This window comes from Myotis yumanensis, unplaced genomic scaffold, assembly GCF_028538775.1.
Source record: "Myotis yumanensis isolate MYYU_CA2020_CCGP unplaced genomic scaffold, mMyoYum1.0.hap1 SCAF_4, whole genome shotgun sequence".
NCBI classification, from domain to species: Eukaryota; Metazoa; Chordata; class Mammalia; order Chiroptera; family Vespertilionidae; genus Myotis; species Myotis yumanensis.
The window spans coordinates 59,661,299-59,678,537 of NW_027223755.1; positions in this window are offsets into that span (position 1 = coordinate 59,661,299).

Here is a 17,239-nt window from a genome sequence, read left to right on the forward strand (position 1 = left end):
AAATTTTATTGTTCTTTTGAGTTAATATACAGAAATATTGAATCACAAAAAGTTTAATTGAAAATTCAATAAGCCTTTGAAAAAGCTTAATCTTCTAACCTCCAGGTCTTTCTACAGAAATGATGCTAAAAACAGATCACAAGAAAACCATAATGTTTTGTGTGTCAGAGTGCATTTTAGAGCATGGAAGAAATAAGGCTGAGTTTTTAGCAGAGGAACAGAATTTTTTATATTTTTCATAGTTAATATAATGCTGGACCTTTTAAAACTTGTTATTGAGGATCCATTAAATTTTACTGCTGAAATTGAGAAAGCAAAATTATATACATGGGATTTTAAACAGGTTTTGTGTCTAACAGCTTTGACACTGATTTTTGTCCCTGCCCTGATGCATAGTCTTGAGAAGAACCTGTTGTCTGGAGTCTAATGTCGCAGCAATTAAATTCCCACGGGAAGCAGCAGCTTTAGGAGATGTGATTAGATTGGAGACACTGATGCTTGTTTTGATTTTGAAAATGTATCATCGATCAAGGCCACTGATTTCAGCAACTGCTCTAGCTGAAGGGAGGTGTGAGCTTAGCTTATGGCTTTATATTTAACTTCAGGAAAAATGAACTCTTCCCCTGCCTGTCAAACCTTCAGCAGATAATCCCCAAAATGTCAAATAACCTTTATTTCCCAGAGGTCACGCTAATCTTTTTCTTCTCTTTGTGACCTCAGAACAGACCTATTTATTTTACATCTGACAATCAAACCATGAAAAACAGAGTAACTTTTAGCTTTTTTCCAGGGTGTGTTGGGATGCTTTTTTTAGTTGTTGTTACTAAGCCTTTCTGTATCCCCTCTAGCAATGGTCTGTGGTTTGTGTGTATCTTCATATGTGGATATGTGTGTGTGTGTGTGTGTGTGTGTGTGTGTGTGTGTGTGATATTATTCATAGTTCAAGGCATATCAAATAAATTGTAAGTACGACATTAAAGTCAATTGATTTTTGTTAACAAAGGAAAACATCATTGATTTTAGACTTCCAAATGAGACTACATAATTGGCACATTTGTAATTAATAGACAAGACTTTCTCTGCCACCATTTGGAGCAGATTCCCATTGCCCATAATTACCAGCACCCTAAATCTGCTAAGATATTCTTCAATGACTGTACATCGAAAATGAAGTTGAATGAGCCACTCATAAAATTGAATGCATGATGTTTTTATTAACACAGAACTGTCCCCTAATACAGATGCCTCTATAAATTAGTCATCATATATTGAAATTTAATTGGCAGAATAACATATATAATGAATATGCATATAATGTAATTGTGGAACCAAGTGAATATTTGACCAATTATATAAATAGAGTTATATAAGATATATTTCTATACAACTGAAATTCCCCTAGCTTTCCCCTAAAATAGCCTCAATATTATTCATTTACTTTAACTGTCAAATTATCTTTCCTAAGATTGATATGTATAAAATGAGCATAACAATGATCAAGTGTGCATATTCTTGATCCATACATATATGGATTCAATAGCTGACTCTGCCTTCAAGTTTTGTTACATTGGTAAATATGCATAATCTTATTACTCAGTTGCCTTAACTGCAAATGGGGATTGATAATACTTAACTTACAGGGTTGTTTTAAGAATATAATTAGATGATGTACATGAATCACTTTACTTGAGTGAATGGTTCATAATAGGAGGGCAATAAATATTTCTGACTGCTAGGAAAGCTGTACAAGTATAATTTATAAGAAGTAATATCTTTAAGTATTACTTCACTGTAAGAACTAATCCTTGTTCATTCATTAATTTATGTTTTCTTGGGGACCAACTATGAGTTGGCAATATTCAGTGGTTCTCAACCTTCCTAATGCCGCGACCCTTTAATACAGTTCCTCATGTTGTGACCCAACCATAAAATTATTTTCGTTGCTGCTTCATAACTGTAATGTTGCTACTGTTATGAATCGTAATGTAAATATTCGATATGCAGGATGTATTTAGGCGACCCCTGTGAAAGGGTCGTTCGACCCCCAAAGGGGTCACAACCCACAGGTTGAGAACCGCTGTGCTAGATGCTTAGATTACAAATTAAGTTAAGACAAATTAGGAACAAAGAGTTTGAAATGGGTCAAAGAAGAATGATGCATACATACATACACATACACAAAAACACAGAGAAGCGATGGAGAGCTTCACTAGGTATCATGGCAATGTCAAGGAAGGGTACCCAAAGTAACCTCGGTCCCTAGACCTTCCTAGACAAATGATAACAAGTCACAGATCAGTAAGACTGATTTGGTTGTTTGTTGAAGACAGAGAGGCCATCAGCATGATCAAATGGCAGAAGTGAGAAGCAGCACAGTGTGGGGCTGTTACTAAAAGCATAAGACAGAGAGTGGAATGGATGAAAGCTGAAGAGATAAGCAAGGGCCAATCACTGAGAATCTTAAATGTCCTGTTAAGATGCTCTGACATTGTTCTAAGGGTGATGGGTAGCTGTTAAGCATCAGAGAAGTGAAGTCAAACTTTGCATTTTAAATATGTCATTCTAGCAACAATGGGATGGATGGATTTATAAGGACCTCTGAGAGGGAATTAGACCTGGTTCTTAATCTTGGTAGCAGAAGATAATTTAGATCAAGAGCATGAGTCAATAAAGAGTTTAAATTAGTATGCCAGACCCATCTTGTGAAGGGAGCTAATACAGATACTCCTTTCTCTCATAGCACACATACCATGACTGGTCCTCCTACTCATCAGATGCTACTCCTAATTCACCTCTCATCCAGCTCTATAATTAACTCATTTCCATGAAGCCACTGCAAAAAAAATAAAAATAAATATTTTTTTCCCCCAAATTCTCAGACCCTCCTAAAGTGCCTTGATATTGCTTTATTGAAACCTGGCTGCAATTAGAGACAACTACCTCCAGAGTGGAGAGGGTTTCCTACGGGTCTTCTCTGTTACAGAAGTAGAATCCTTTGCAGCCACAAATGACTTCAGGGAGCAAATTTTAATAGTAAAAGAGATCTGAATGTTCCATTTATTCTAGTTGGTAACAGGTCAGATTTAGAAGATAAAAGACAGGTTTCTGTAGAAGAGGCAAAAAGCAGAGCCAACTGTGGAATGTTAACTCTGTGAAAACATCTGCTAAAATGTGAGATCAACCAAAGAACTTACATGCATATATGCATAACCCATGGACACAGATAATAGTGGGGTTAAAACCTGGGAGGAGACGGGGGTGGGGCAGAAGGGGATCAATGGGGAAAAAGAGGGGACATCTATAATACTTTCAACAATAAAGATAAATTAAAAAAATAAAGATAAATGCGAGCTAATGTCCACAAAGTATTTTTCTATTTAATGAGGGAAATTTGAGTCAGAAAGATGGAAAACATCTTTAGGAGGTAGAGGAGTGAAATAACATTTATGGTGGCTCTGATTATATACATGTAAGATGTTCCTGGCTGGGCTCACATGGTTTGCTCAATACTGCAGATAGAGCCATGGCCAGGAATTGCCTACACCAGCTGTTTAGTTCAGCTTCTGCCTGGGTTCCCAGCTTCCTGGGGCCCTTTTGCCCACCTTCTTTTCGGTGCCTTTGACCTCCAAATCCCACTGACACTCCTTGAGCTTCTTCTGAGTCAGAAAGGCTTCCCCTGCTGGTGGATCTCCAGGCTTCCCCTATTTGTTTCATCCCACAATTCTGATTTGAGCTCAGGATTCCAGGGAACTTTGCTTTCATTCATGTTACCCATGCACACAAACATAGATAAGCACAAATTTGTAAACAATGAAAGTCCCAACTAGAGAGGAAAGAGACTAAGGATTTTATGTCATGAAAAAAAAATCAGGATGATGTGAGTTGATAATGGAGATCATTAAGATTGCACTGCTAATGAAAATGAAGCTCATTCATCAAAAACACATAGAGAAGTCATTTCAACATGTGGTCAGGAAGCTCTCATGGGTATGGTTAGAAAATTTTGATCAATGCTAATTTTGTTTCCACCTACCTGTATACATTAGTTTCCAATGATGTTTGCCATGGATAACAACGAACAGAACAGTTTGAAATAAGAGACATGGCTAATGATCTCAGGATTAATGATCTCAGGATTCTGTGAGAACTTTACCTACTGGTTTTAATAGGTAAAGCAGTCAAGAATACATATATAGAATCAAGTATACAATCCTGAAATTATGACAAAGTGAACTGTGTGATATTGTTGTATGCTTTATCTGTTATTCAAAAGGTATTCAACACCATTACAGATATCATCTGTGGTTGTGTTGGATTACGCCTTTTTCCAGACTATCATCTAGTACACAACATTGAAAAATATGTAAGATTACATACACACACACACATACACACACACACAAGCATATATCCATATATACTAGAGGCCCAGTGCACGAGATCTGTGCACTGAGAAGGGGTCCCTTAGCCCAGCCCGTACTATCTTGCAGTCCAGGACCCCTCGGGGCAATCTGACTGCTGCCTTAGGCCTGATCCCCAGCTGGCAGTCAGGCATCCCTCTCACAGTCCAGGGTTCTCATAGTCTGGGACCCCTGGCTCCTTATCGCCTGCCTGCAGCGGAGGCGGGAGAGGCTCCCACCACAGCTGCTGTGCTTCCCAGCCATGAGCCCTGTTTCTGGCTGCACAGCACTCCCCGTGTGGGAGCGCACTGACCACCAGGGGGCAGCTCTGGCATTATGCATCTACCCCCTGGTGGTCAGTGCACATCATAATGACTGGTCGTTCCACCGTTGGGTCGATTTGCATATTATGCTTTTATTGTATAGGATATATATATATATATATATATATATATATATATATATATATGTGTGTGTATATATATATATTCTCACTGTATACATATATAAATACTCAAATGTGTGTATGTATATATAATCATGTATACATATACAAATATAAATATATTAAAAGTTTTTCAAATAGCTGGCATTTCCCAATTAGGGTATTCTGTTAACACAAAAAATGTTTAAGAAATGTTTAATTTTCTAATAGAATGAAGAGGAAAGAGATATTCAAACTACTGGATTATTCCTCCTAAATTTGGAACAATGATGTTATTTAGATACAGTAGAAGATATACCTCCCTGAAGTTTAGGAGAAGCATATGTTAACGTAGTGAAGTCTTTAATAATACATAAAGCTTTTGAATAGTATGCATCCACAGACATAGCATGATTTCATTATGTTGACCAGTAACATCTGCAAAAGCAAAATTAATTTTTCTTTCTGGGCATATAGAGACAATTGATTCAAATATATTATTTGAAATTTTAAAAATGATGGCTAATGGAAATCCTGCCTTTTATTTTATTGTGGCTTTTTTGGTATTGTTTTCTTTTGTTTTATTGACATTTATATGGTATTAAATTTCATTAAAATACCATAACACTTTTTAAAAATATAAGTCATGTTTTGCATCAAGAGAAGAAAGTAAAAAGGAAGGAAGGAGAAAGGAGAGAGGGAAAAAGGAGAGAGTCAAATTGAAACAAAAAGAAAAAGGAAGAGATAAATATGATATTTTCCAATAAATAACATTTAATTGCAGTGCACATGTTTTTATGCAAGTACTGTATCACAGAAAAAAATACTGTAAGCTTAAGTACAATCTCAAGACTGTCAGGAGACCTGATTAATTTTGCTCTCATTCCCATTTTCTCAACAATCTTTGTCTTCAGAGTGGATAAATGCAGTGTCACTCTGGGTTCGCTTGGCAATCTTAAAATTGTCACAAGAATGGATTGGGTGCCGTTTTCTCTTCTTGTTACAATCTTTGTCATGAGCTCTCACAGACCTTTTAATGCTTGATGTGCTCTCATTCTCATTACATATTCTCATTCCCATAACAAAGATTATAATGAAAGAAGAAAATGTCATAAAATTAATCCATTCTCATAACAGTCTGTAACGAGGGCAGAAAATTGAACAAAATTAATCCGTTCTCATAACAATCTGAAGATTGTAATGAGAACAGAAAATGGCATGAAATTTATCCTTCTTGTGACAATCTTTAAATTGTAACAGGGCAGGAATTGGATACAAGATTAACAAGCCCTTGGGACAAAGGCTCTAACTAGAACTAAAAATCATAAAAAATTAATTTGTGTGTGTGTGTGTCTGTGTGTGTGTGTGTGTTTGACAAAGGCCTGAAAGCCTGAAATTATAATGTGTGGCTCCATTGGGATGTCATAATAAAATCAGTAACTAATAACTTGCCTTAAAATACTAGCACCTGACACCTTTTGTAAGATGGTGAATTAAAAACAAATACGGATGTTCACTCTTCAAATAGACCCTGAGGACAAAACTGTGTTAGTAAGTAGGGTAGTAAAGAAAGTGGAATTTGTTGTTGAATTCATGAATTCATGAATAACCCATTTGTTTCCCAGTAACTTTAATATAAAAATCCTCTTTTAAAATGAAGAACACAATATATTTATCCTAATGTGGAGCAGTAGTTGTGACCACAAATTTTAATAAATCTGTATACACAATTGACCCATGTCTTTTTGTATTTGTAAACTACACTGTACCACATTGTTACTGATTTCCACCAGCAAATATTAGTGGTCAAGTTTCTAGGTTTTTTTGTTTACATTAACTTGTTTTTCATAGTTTACCTAATGTACAATTTCTTCACGTTTAGTCACCAGGTGAATTGAATTTATGATTGTGTTTTAAAATTTTTTACTTTTAAATATCCTTAATTTCCAGAAGGAAACCAAGGTCAGATAATACTTGGCATAGGGTTGCAAATCTATTCAAGCAGAACATGAACAGCTTTTTATTTGCCTTTATAATTGAAATATAAACAACATAATGAATTAATATGCTAATTATTCTTACTTACGAGGGCACACATATTTGTGCATAGAATGGATTTTTAAAATATTATTTTAATACTTATGTTAAACATCCACTATAAATTGATTTATGAATATTTATATATTTTAATAATTATAAACTTTTCCCCATAAATACAGGGCTTATTACAAACAAGGGATAATTTAAATTGCCTAAACAACTGTCATTCATTTTAAATAAAAACTGTCATTTATTTTATATATATATAAAATAAATGGCAGTAATATTAAATACTTTTTATTTTTTAATTTTTAAAAAATATATTTTTATTGATTTTTTACAGAGAGGAAGGGAGAGGGATAGAGAGTTAGAAATATCGATGAGAGAGAAGCATCGATCAGCTGCCTCCTGCACATCCCCTACTGGGGGTGTGCCCGCAACCAAGATACATGCCCTTGACCGGAATTGAACCTAGGACCCTTCAGTCCCCAGGCCGATGCTCTATCCAGTGAGCCAAACCAGCCAGGCAGTATTAAATACTTTTTAAAGTTTTATTTGTATACAATATAATGAAACGCCCCACTTACATTGTTGTTTTTTCTCTCTTAAGACGGAACCTCCAATGACATTTCAGAAAATTGTGAGTATATCAGTGAAATTGCAATAAATTATTGGGATAAAAAACAATTTGTGGCAATTTTCTGATACTTTAAAAGGAAATATCTTTTTGAAAAACTTAACTGTTGTATATAATTATATCAGTGCTTGAAAATGCATTATTGAACATAAGTCATCTTAAACATAAAATATAGTACTTAGATAAATTGGAGGTACAGTTATATTTTGATTTGCAGTAGTGAACACAATACAATATACAGATGATGTATTATAGAACTGTACACCTGAAACCTATATAATTTTATTTACCAATGCCATCCTGAATAAATTGATACAAAAATTTAAAAAAATAGTTTTATTTTTAGTTGCAGCTGTTAGGTTGTTCATATCTGGAGATTAGGCATGAATGATTTGCTAAGCTGTATTTTCTGTTTCTTTTGACAATAAGAATATACAACTGTAACTACAATTAAGAATGCTTTTTTGATGAGAGTAAAATTAGAGTCCAGGTCAAAATAAGTAAATCTTGTCATGGCCATGGCTCTGTATTTAGAGAAACACGCAAGGCCTGGGCTTAAATTGCCACCCATTTTTCTACAGCCAGAGGGAAGATAAATACAGTGATTCATAGCACTTGTGAAACCTTCAGAAAGTAAACCTTTTGCTTCATGGAAAAATGAGAAATTTGGGAGGTTGCACTTTTCATCATCAACAAAAGCTATTTTTGTAGACCAAAGAAGAAATGAAAAAGTTTTCATTTATTTAGCTGTTCCTAGAAAGGTTGTAAGAGGTCCTATCATGAAAGTCGAAAAGGAAGAGCTGCTCATAGAAAGCTTTTAAAGAACAAACATCATAAGCACAGGTTTATATGGTAGGTGGAATATTGTAGGAAGGTGCAGGGGGCAAAAGCACCAGGATACGATCCCAGAAAGAGGAGCCTCTTCTCTGTACTTTTTCCATTGTTCCCACCTTTTATGTACTTAGCTGTAGGTATGTTTGAATTTAATGTACTCTTCTGCGTTGAAATCCAAGTTTTCAAAAAATATATACATGAGTGGAAGTTCTTTTAAAAATCACTTTTACTAACTAGTATGTCATGGGGGCAGCTTTACAAAGTATACTGGTATAATTTCACTGTGACACGTGCTATTATCAAAATGTGTTCACTCAAGGTGGGCTTCTGCAAATTGTAATGGTATGATGCTCTGAAGTCTTTTTATCTGAATTTATTGATGGAAACTATCAAATAACAATACAGCCTATTAAGAAGTACAAATAGCCGAAACCCGTTTGGCTCAGTGGATAGAGCGTCGGCCTTCGGACTGAAAGGTCCCAGGTTCGATTCAGGTCAAGGGCATGTACCTGGGTTGCGGGCATATCCCCAGTAGGAGATGTGCAGGAGGCAGCTGATCGATGTTTCTCTCTCATCGATGTTTCTAACTCTCTATCTCTCTCCCTTCCTCTCTGTGAAAAATCAATAAAATATATTTAAAAAAAAAAGAAGTACAAATAGCCATTTCCGATATAGGCAAAATAGGTTTTTATTATATAGCATAATCATTAAAAAGCTTTCATATGAAATATATGGAGAATGTTTTCTGTTTTTAAAACTGTCATTTAAAAATCGCTTTGTAGTGGGAGAAATGCAAAGACACTTGTGGAAATTAGAGTGCCGGGTGAAAAGGAGCCTTGGGGGAAAACTAAGGGCATGCCCACTGGGAGGGAGTGGAAGGAGCGGCGCTGTGCAAGGGGATGCAGACAGCAGAAAGCCTCCGGTGGCGGTGGTGGTAAAGGAGTTGTGGACATAGTTAAATTGTTTATTCTGTTTATATGATAGAGTATTTCCTCTGTGTCATCTCCAAATTAAGTTTTTAATGTATTGCTCACTAATTCACTTGCGCAAGTGGAATTTTGTTTCTGGAGCTTGAAGAACAAGATAAAATGGTATTGATGATATTTAGTTACACACATATGTAATGGAGAAATAATAATATTCAGAGGAAAAATAAATTAGCATTCAGTATTCAGCTAATGAATAGAAATTTTACTAAAATAGAGATAAGACTTGGAATGTTCTGTGTCTCTTTAGTAAGGGTAATCCCTGCAAAGTGTGTCTCTCTGGGAGTATGGATATTATGCAAGATAATGAATAGAATGAGACATTTCCATCCAATTTCTATCTAAAGGACCTCTTACCATTGATGTTGCTTCAGCTTCTTTTACATTTCTTAGGCATAAGGAAATACTGCTTCATCCTAAGAAAACTTGCCAAGTAGGCCCTTCCCCTCCCGCCTTTGCGTGGAAGGGGTCATTGTCTTTAGTCCTAGATGGTCCCTGTACATCACTGGGGTTAACTCTACTCCTAGGGCTGTGTTCCCTGAGAAACACGGTCTCCCTTCTATAGTCCAGAACGATGGATCAGTTTGTCCATCTGCTTCCCATTTCACTTTTGATCATGATTTCCTGTCTGTCATAGCCTTAACATATACCAGGGATGTTTCTCAGGGACCTAATCTACTAAGGCTTGGATTTTAAGACAGAAAACTGTTTTCTGATGCCTGTGTTATTTTGACATTTCTCTGTTTTCCACACCATTTTGCCTACCATTGTAGATTACTTGATGACAGTGGTAGAGGTTCCCATTGAGCTCTTTTACTTTTTTCTCTTCTGTCCCAGAATTTTATTTTTAAGTTTTCTTTTTATCAACCACCATTCTTGAATGTAGGTTTTATGCTCCTCTATGAATTTTCAAACTAAGATATGTAAACATTATTATTTAGATATTAAATCTCTATGCTAGAATTAAATACTGAGTGTGAATATGAATCAAAACCCATTGAAAATATATCATTGTACACTCCAAAGAAAACCCAGTATAATGTGTTCAGCCAGTAAAATGATCACTGTGTATTCTTTTCGCAATACTAACATCATAAACTGATTCTGCTGTGTATCTTAAGTAGTGTAGGCAGTTTCCCGGGGATTTCACTGATGATCTATAGCATTGCACTAATACTTCATTTTCATAAGAGTGAGATGGGTGACACATTGAGTCTAGCAACATGAATGGAGAGAAAGTGCTTTGTTTAGGCAGAGCAGAAATATACCACTTTATATGTAGGCATTTACTTAGCCTTTATTTCAGAAAAATACCACTGTATATGTAGGCATTTATTTAGCCTTTATTTCAGACATTTTAACAATTACACCCTGTCACTTTGACAACTGTATTTTTACAAGCAAAGCCCGTCTTGAAAACTAGTCCTGAGTCCTAATAGCTTTGAGACTTCATAGACTGCTTTATCAGAGATAATAAAATAAGCATGGGGACTAAAACTGAAGTTAGGGCGGAGAATGTCTCAGAAGGATGGAAATGGGTCACACACAAAAACAAATTCAAGAGGGATCATTTTTTTTTTTTTTTTTTTGGTCTTCATATATATTTAAGTTCTGCTACAAAGCTGAAGGTCTAAAAAAGAGTTTCTGGGTTTTTTGGTCTTCTTTTTCACTTACTTGTAGAGTATAAATTGATTTTGGAGGAGGGCAGTTTTAAAATAATTGGACTGAATAACATTTTTAAGTATATTTCTTCTAATAGTCAATAAAATAGTTTCCTTTGTAGAACTATGTAGAACATTATGAAAAAAAAACCTTATTCCAGAACAATTTACAATAGCTAAGATTTGGAATCAGCCTAAGTGCCCATCAGCAGATGAATGGATTAAAAAACTTTGGCACATCTACACAATGGAATACTATGCAGCTGTAAAAAGAAAGGAACTCCTACCATTTTCAACAGCATGGATGGATCTGGAGAGCATTATGCTAAATGAAATAAGTCAGTCATAGAAAGATAAATATCACATGCTCTTACTCATTTGTGGATTATAATGAACAACATAAAACGATGAACAAAAACAGATGTAAAGACAGAGAAGCATCAATCAGATGCTCAAAACTCAAGAGAGAAGGTAGGGGAGGGTGGGAGTGAGGGGGAGAGATCAAAGGACTTATATGCATGCATATAAGCATAAGCGATGGATGTGGACAATGGGGGGTGAGGGTGAGGGCAGGATTGGGGGGATGAGGGGACATTGGGGGGATAAGGACACATTTGTAATATCTTAATCAATAAAGGAAAAAGAAAAAAGAAAAAACTTTATTCCAGAACTATTTTAAAATCTATAATGGGAAAATTAATAAAATAATTATTTATTAATAAAACAAATATGTACATGCATGTAAGGGAAATGTTCAAACAATAATATGGTTTATTTGTTTATTTGCTTTTTTAATACCTTTAGTATAGTAAAAGGAATTATTTTTTCCATTCAGTCATGATTTCTCTGTAGTCAGTAATTTTCTTTTTCTTTTTCTAGGCACAACAGAGGTCCAGTCTATTTCACAGTCAGATTCATCAAGAAAATACGGAGAATAAAGGAAAGAGGGAAACTGTGAGTTTAATGTTTAATATTTAAACTTTTAATAACTTACATCAAGAGAGTAACATTGCTATGCTATTTTGCCAAGACATCTATGATCTGTTGTAATTGCTGGGCTTAGGCATTTCAGCATTAGACATAAAATAATTAAAATAGGTGAGCATAAATTACTGGATGTGGTTGTTTGTTTTCTGTCTTGATTTGTATAATTTAGTAATTGTGCACAGAGGAGGCTATGAAAACACGACTAATGTTGGCAATTTATTCAGCTGATCTCATTTATTTTTGATGCATACCAAAAAGGTTTCCAAAACTTGGTATTTTCAACGTTAGCTTTCGTTATTGTTTCTTTCTGGATAGTTCAGGTTCCTCTTCCTTCTAAAATGGTCATTGTAGAGCAGAGGAACCATTGCTGGATTACCACTTCATTTCCACACAAGTCCCTCTTACCCCAACACAAAAGTGAAAAGCAGTGATGGAGACTAGATCTAGAATGTGGTTAACACGTGAAGGCAATATTCCTGTATTGTTTCTGAACACACTTAGGCATTTTATTAAAACATTCTATAAGTTATGTTTTAAAAATATTCATAGATTACAAGTATTATTAAAATGATGCTAACATTCTTTGATATTAAGGTATTAACTGTGAAACTAATAATGAATTACATAAGTTATTACACTTACTGGTAATATTTATGGAAAAGGATCTTGTACGTATGCACTTCAAAATCCCTTATATAGTATATTTTTACTTTCTACTTTAATATTTCTTCATTTTGAAGACTGTCCATTATTTAAGAAAATAGAGCTTCACTAATAAACTGTTTCAGTGTTTAACTTGAGTACTTATAAACTGAGAATCAATGAAAGAATTAGAGAAAACATTTTATTTGTGATTGCCTAAATTATTGCTTAGCTTAATCATGTGAACTAGTAATTCATACCAATAATAAGCAAAGGAACATCATAATGATAAACTGCAAAATAGCTCATTCATTATCTTACTTCCATTATAAAATGGTGAAAACATATATTTAAAAATGTAAATTTTATTTTAGCTTTTCCGTATAAAGCCTTTTCTGTAACTGTTCCTATTTGACCTTCGTGTTGTAGTTCGCACCAACAGGTTTTCTCATTAAAAATAAGTTCATTGGAAAATTATTAAATTAAACATTATATTATACATATATAGTGTAAAAATTGTGGTCAGAGATTACATCAAAATGTCATTCACTCATGTACATACACACATACATATGGTATCATATTATACCTATTTTTCTTAATTTTTCTATTTAATATGCCATTTGGACAAAAATAAGGCTGGGATATGATAAAAATATATGGAAAACTTTGTTGAATAGTTTTAAAATTAGTTACTGTTCCAGTTATGGCTGCTGCTGCTTAAACACTGACTCCAAAACTTAACGGCTTAATAATGATCATTTTATTATCTCTCACAGTTCCTATGAGTCAGGAATTTGGGAATGTACTGGCAGCATAGTCTGGCTTCAGGTCTCTCTTTAAATTGCAGTCAGATGGTGGATAGAGCTGGAAGAGCAGGTGACTGGAACAGCTGGGGGCTGTACTGGACATCTCTTTTTTATGCAGTTTCAGGGTTTATTCAGTGATCTCTCCAGGTGGACTAGAGTAGCGCCCTCCCAGCATGGTGGCCTAAGGCAGACTGCTCCCCTGAGCTCCAGTGCCAGTGTTCATGTGAGCACGGCAGAAGCTGAATCGCCTTTTGTGATCTAGCTTTGAAAGTCACATAACATCCTTTCCATACTATTCTTTTTGGTAAAAAAAAAAAAAAAAAAAAAAAAAAAAGTCACATGTATAATTTATCCTGTATAAAGGTAGGATAATCATTCATTCTGGTTTGCCGGAAGACCGTCCCAGTGTTAGCACTAAAAGTGACCCATTCTGGGAAACCCCAAGATAGTTAGCTACCCTACCCTTTGTTAGCAGAAACATTTAATTTTAATACTTTAGTAAAGTTCATCAACCCTTTATTTTGTGGAAATTGATTTTAGGGTTCCGTATAGTAAATCTTTACCTTTAGTAAACCATGAAGTCTCCACTGTTATATTCTAGAAGACTGATTTTTTTTTTTCCACAATTTGCTTTTAATTTATCTTTAATTAATTTTAATTTTTTGTTATGGTATAAAGGAGCAATTGACGTTTATTTTCTTCTATACAATTTATTTAAATTATTAAAAATAATTCCCCCAACAAATTGGAGTGGACTACTTGCTTGCAATTAAATTTTACATATATATAATTTTTTTCTTACATGATTTCCAACCAGTGGAAATGTCTTGAACTATGATAGTGAAATCGCTTCACTTTTATACTCTCTTTTTTGATATTGCTTTTGGTTAATCTAAATCCTTTACATTTCTATGTAGATTTTGTAATCTGCTTGTCAATTTAAAAAGGTTTCTAGGATTGTGTTGAACTATATATCAATTTGAAAAGAATATACATCATAGATACCCAATCTTTCAGTCCACTAATGTGGTTTGATGTGCATTGATTTTGATATTGAGTTTCTCTCAGTAATTTTCTGTGTATTACAATTTTATTTACTTTTGATATTTTTTTAAAATATATTTTATTGATTTTTTACAGAGAGGAAGGGAGAGAGATAGAGAGTTAGAAACATCGATGAGAGAGAAACATCGATCAGCTGCTTCCTGCACATCCCCCACTGGGGATGTGCCCGAAACCCAGGTACATGCCCTTGACCGGAATCGAACCTGGGACCTTTCAGTCCACAGGCCGACGCTCTATCCACTGAGCCAAACCGGTTTCGGCATATTTACTTTTTATATTGATATTTGTGTGGATAAGTATAACTGATATTTCATTTCCTTGATTCATATATATGCATATGTAATCATATGTGTAAATTATTGTATGGGTGCATGTCATATCTACATTACTTTTTGTATGTTGACCTATGTGTGGCAATATTCATGTCATTTAAAAGTAAAACCAGTTTAGTTTAATATTTTTCCAGTCACAATTATTGTTATTTTTTTTCTTATCTGACTTAAATAGTTAGAATGTTTAGTAAAATTCAATAGTAGTGTTAATAGTAGATCCAATTTTTCACCTTGTGAGAAAGCATTAACGTTTCATCTTTCAGTGTAATCTTAGATACAGATATTTTGGTAGATAGATTCTCTTATTTAAAAAGTTTTCTTCTATTTCCAGTTTCATGAGTATATAATTATTAACCATGGAATGGTGTTGGATTTTAACAAATGATTTTCTCTGGCTCTTTTAGTTTTTATCCATTATCCCATTAATATGGAGAATTATAAGGAATATGTTTCCATAAGTAAATCCCACTTTATTATCAGGTATTAACTACTTGATATATCTCTGAATTAAATCTGTTAATATTTTTTTAAGAATTTTTGTGTCTAATTTTTCTTTCTTTTAACATCCTTGTCAGGTGTTTGTATCAGCATTATGCTACTTACATAAAATGAGGTAGCAAGTATTGCTTGCTTTTCTATTCTAGGGAAGATTTTGGAGGAACATTTCTCCCTTAAATATTTTTGAAATATGCATGAGTAGAACCATGTGACTTGGGCCTTTTTTAAAAAAAACAAGGATTTTACATATAAGTTAGTGAATTAGATTGTTCAAATCTTTCTCACCAATATTTTTCATCTGCGTCATTTTAAAAAATGAGAGATATGTGTTTGTTAAAATCCCAGGCCAGGACTGTGCTGACAGCTTGCTCAGAGGCACTCCTTGACTAACTGCTGCAAATGGATGCCAGAAGGTGGCATGCTATAAGTCCATAACTAGACTTTTTGTTTGTTTGTTTGTTTGCTAGATGTAAATATTATATATTATAGAATACTGGGATCTGTCATCTTTTACAAAAAATATTAAATTGTCTTCTGTCATGCACTTTAAATTCCTAGTAGAGTACCTTTATCCTCTAAAGGCTTTATTTAATATTTTCAGGGCCAGTTTATTTCAGGTTCTCCTTCATTCTGGAGTTGAAATATCACTTCTTGGGTGTGCTTTTTATTAGTAGTTTATGGTCTTTCTGGAGTTTTACCTGAAGGTCCAGGATGTGCTCCAAGGCCACTTTGTTCTGGCTGGGCTTGAATGGCAAACTCCATCTCTCAGCTTCCTATTGTCTTTAAAATATGTACACATTTCCCTGGCTTTCAAGTGGCTCTAGTGTGCTAGGCATACACAGATACCAGGAACTGTTTCTCTGAATCCTTCTCACCAGGACTGGAGCCCTCAAATGCCACTTGCTTATGGCATAGCTACTTCCTCTGCCCATTGCGATCTCCCTTCTTGGCCTCTCTTTCCCCACACTAAGATGTGGAAACTTCTTTCAATGAGAAAGCTGTTGTTAATGCTCGCTTCATATTCTAAGTTTATCTCCTCTCATAGATTGTGGTACTAAATTGATATTGGTTATTACCCAATGTATATATATGGTCAATTTTTTAAATAGTTTTTTCCTTCTTTTTTTTCTTTTTGACTTTATAGTGATACAGTTTGTATATTATGCCTGGAACAATAAGTTGTGTTAGTGAAAGTAAGAAAGATTTTCTTCTTAATTTATATGGAAATGGTATGATTAGTAGTTTTCCCCAGCTGTAGACCACAATCAGACCTGAGGAGTTCCTTTCTCAGTGTGGAAGGTAACTGTTGGTTCAGCTGCTTCCTTCCCCATTAGGCAGCAATAGGTTCAGTTCTCACAGAGTCAGACTTTGTCCTAACAGTTTACACTTTAACTCTTCCTAGTTTTTATAAGAAGTGTTGCCCAAAGTTCTTCTCCAGTTCTGCACCTGCATGTTCTCTTGTCATAAAAATATTTCAGATACATGTGGGTCAGCCTCCAATTACCCAACTCAGTCTCCTCGTCACATTTTATTAGAATAATCTGCTTTAATTTGTTGTTTTAGGTGGCCTTCCTATTTTAACTTTACATAATTATGATACAAACATCCTGCAAGTATGAATACATCAACTGTGTATTTTAGAATAGATGATAGAATAAAATTAAACATTCTATCCTGCTGCTGTATTTTACAACATTGCACCACAGTCAGTTTATCTACCAAGATACAGGAATGTTAGAACCTATTGGTGTCATTCCTGATATAAAAGGATCCAGTTAATCTGACATGGAGGCGTGCTTTCTGTTTATTTGTTTTTAATTTTTGAACCAAGTAATTGCATGTCTACTGTGAAAACTCTATGGATATTCAGGCACAAAATCTCCAATTCTTATGAACCTTAAATGAAAGCCTTCAGAATCTCTGA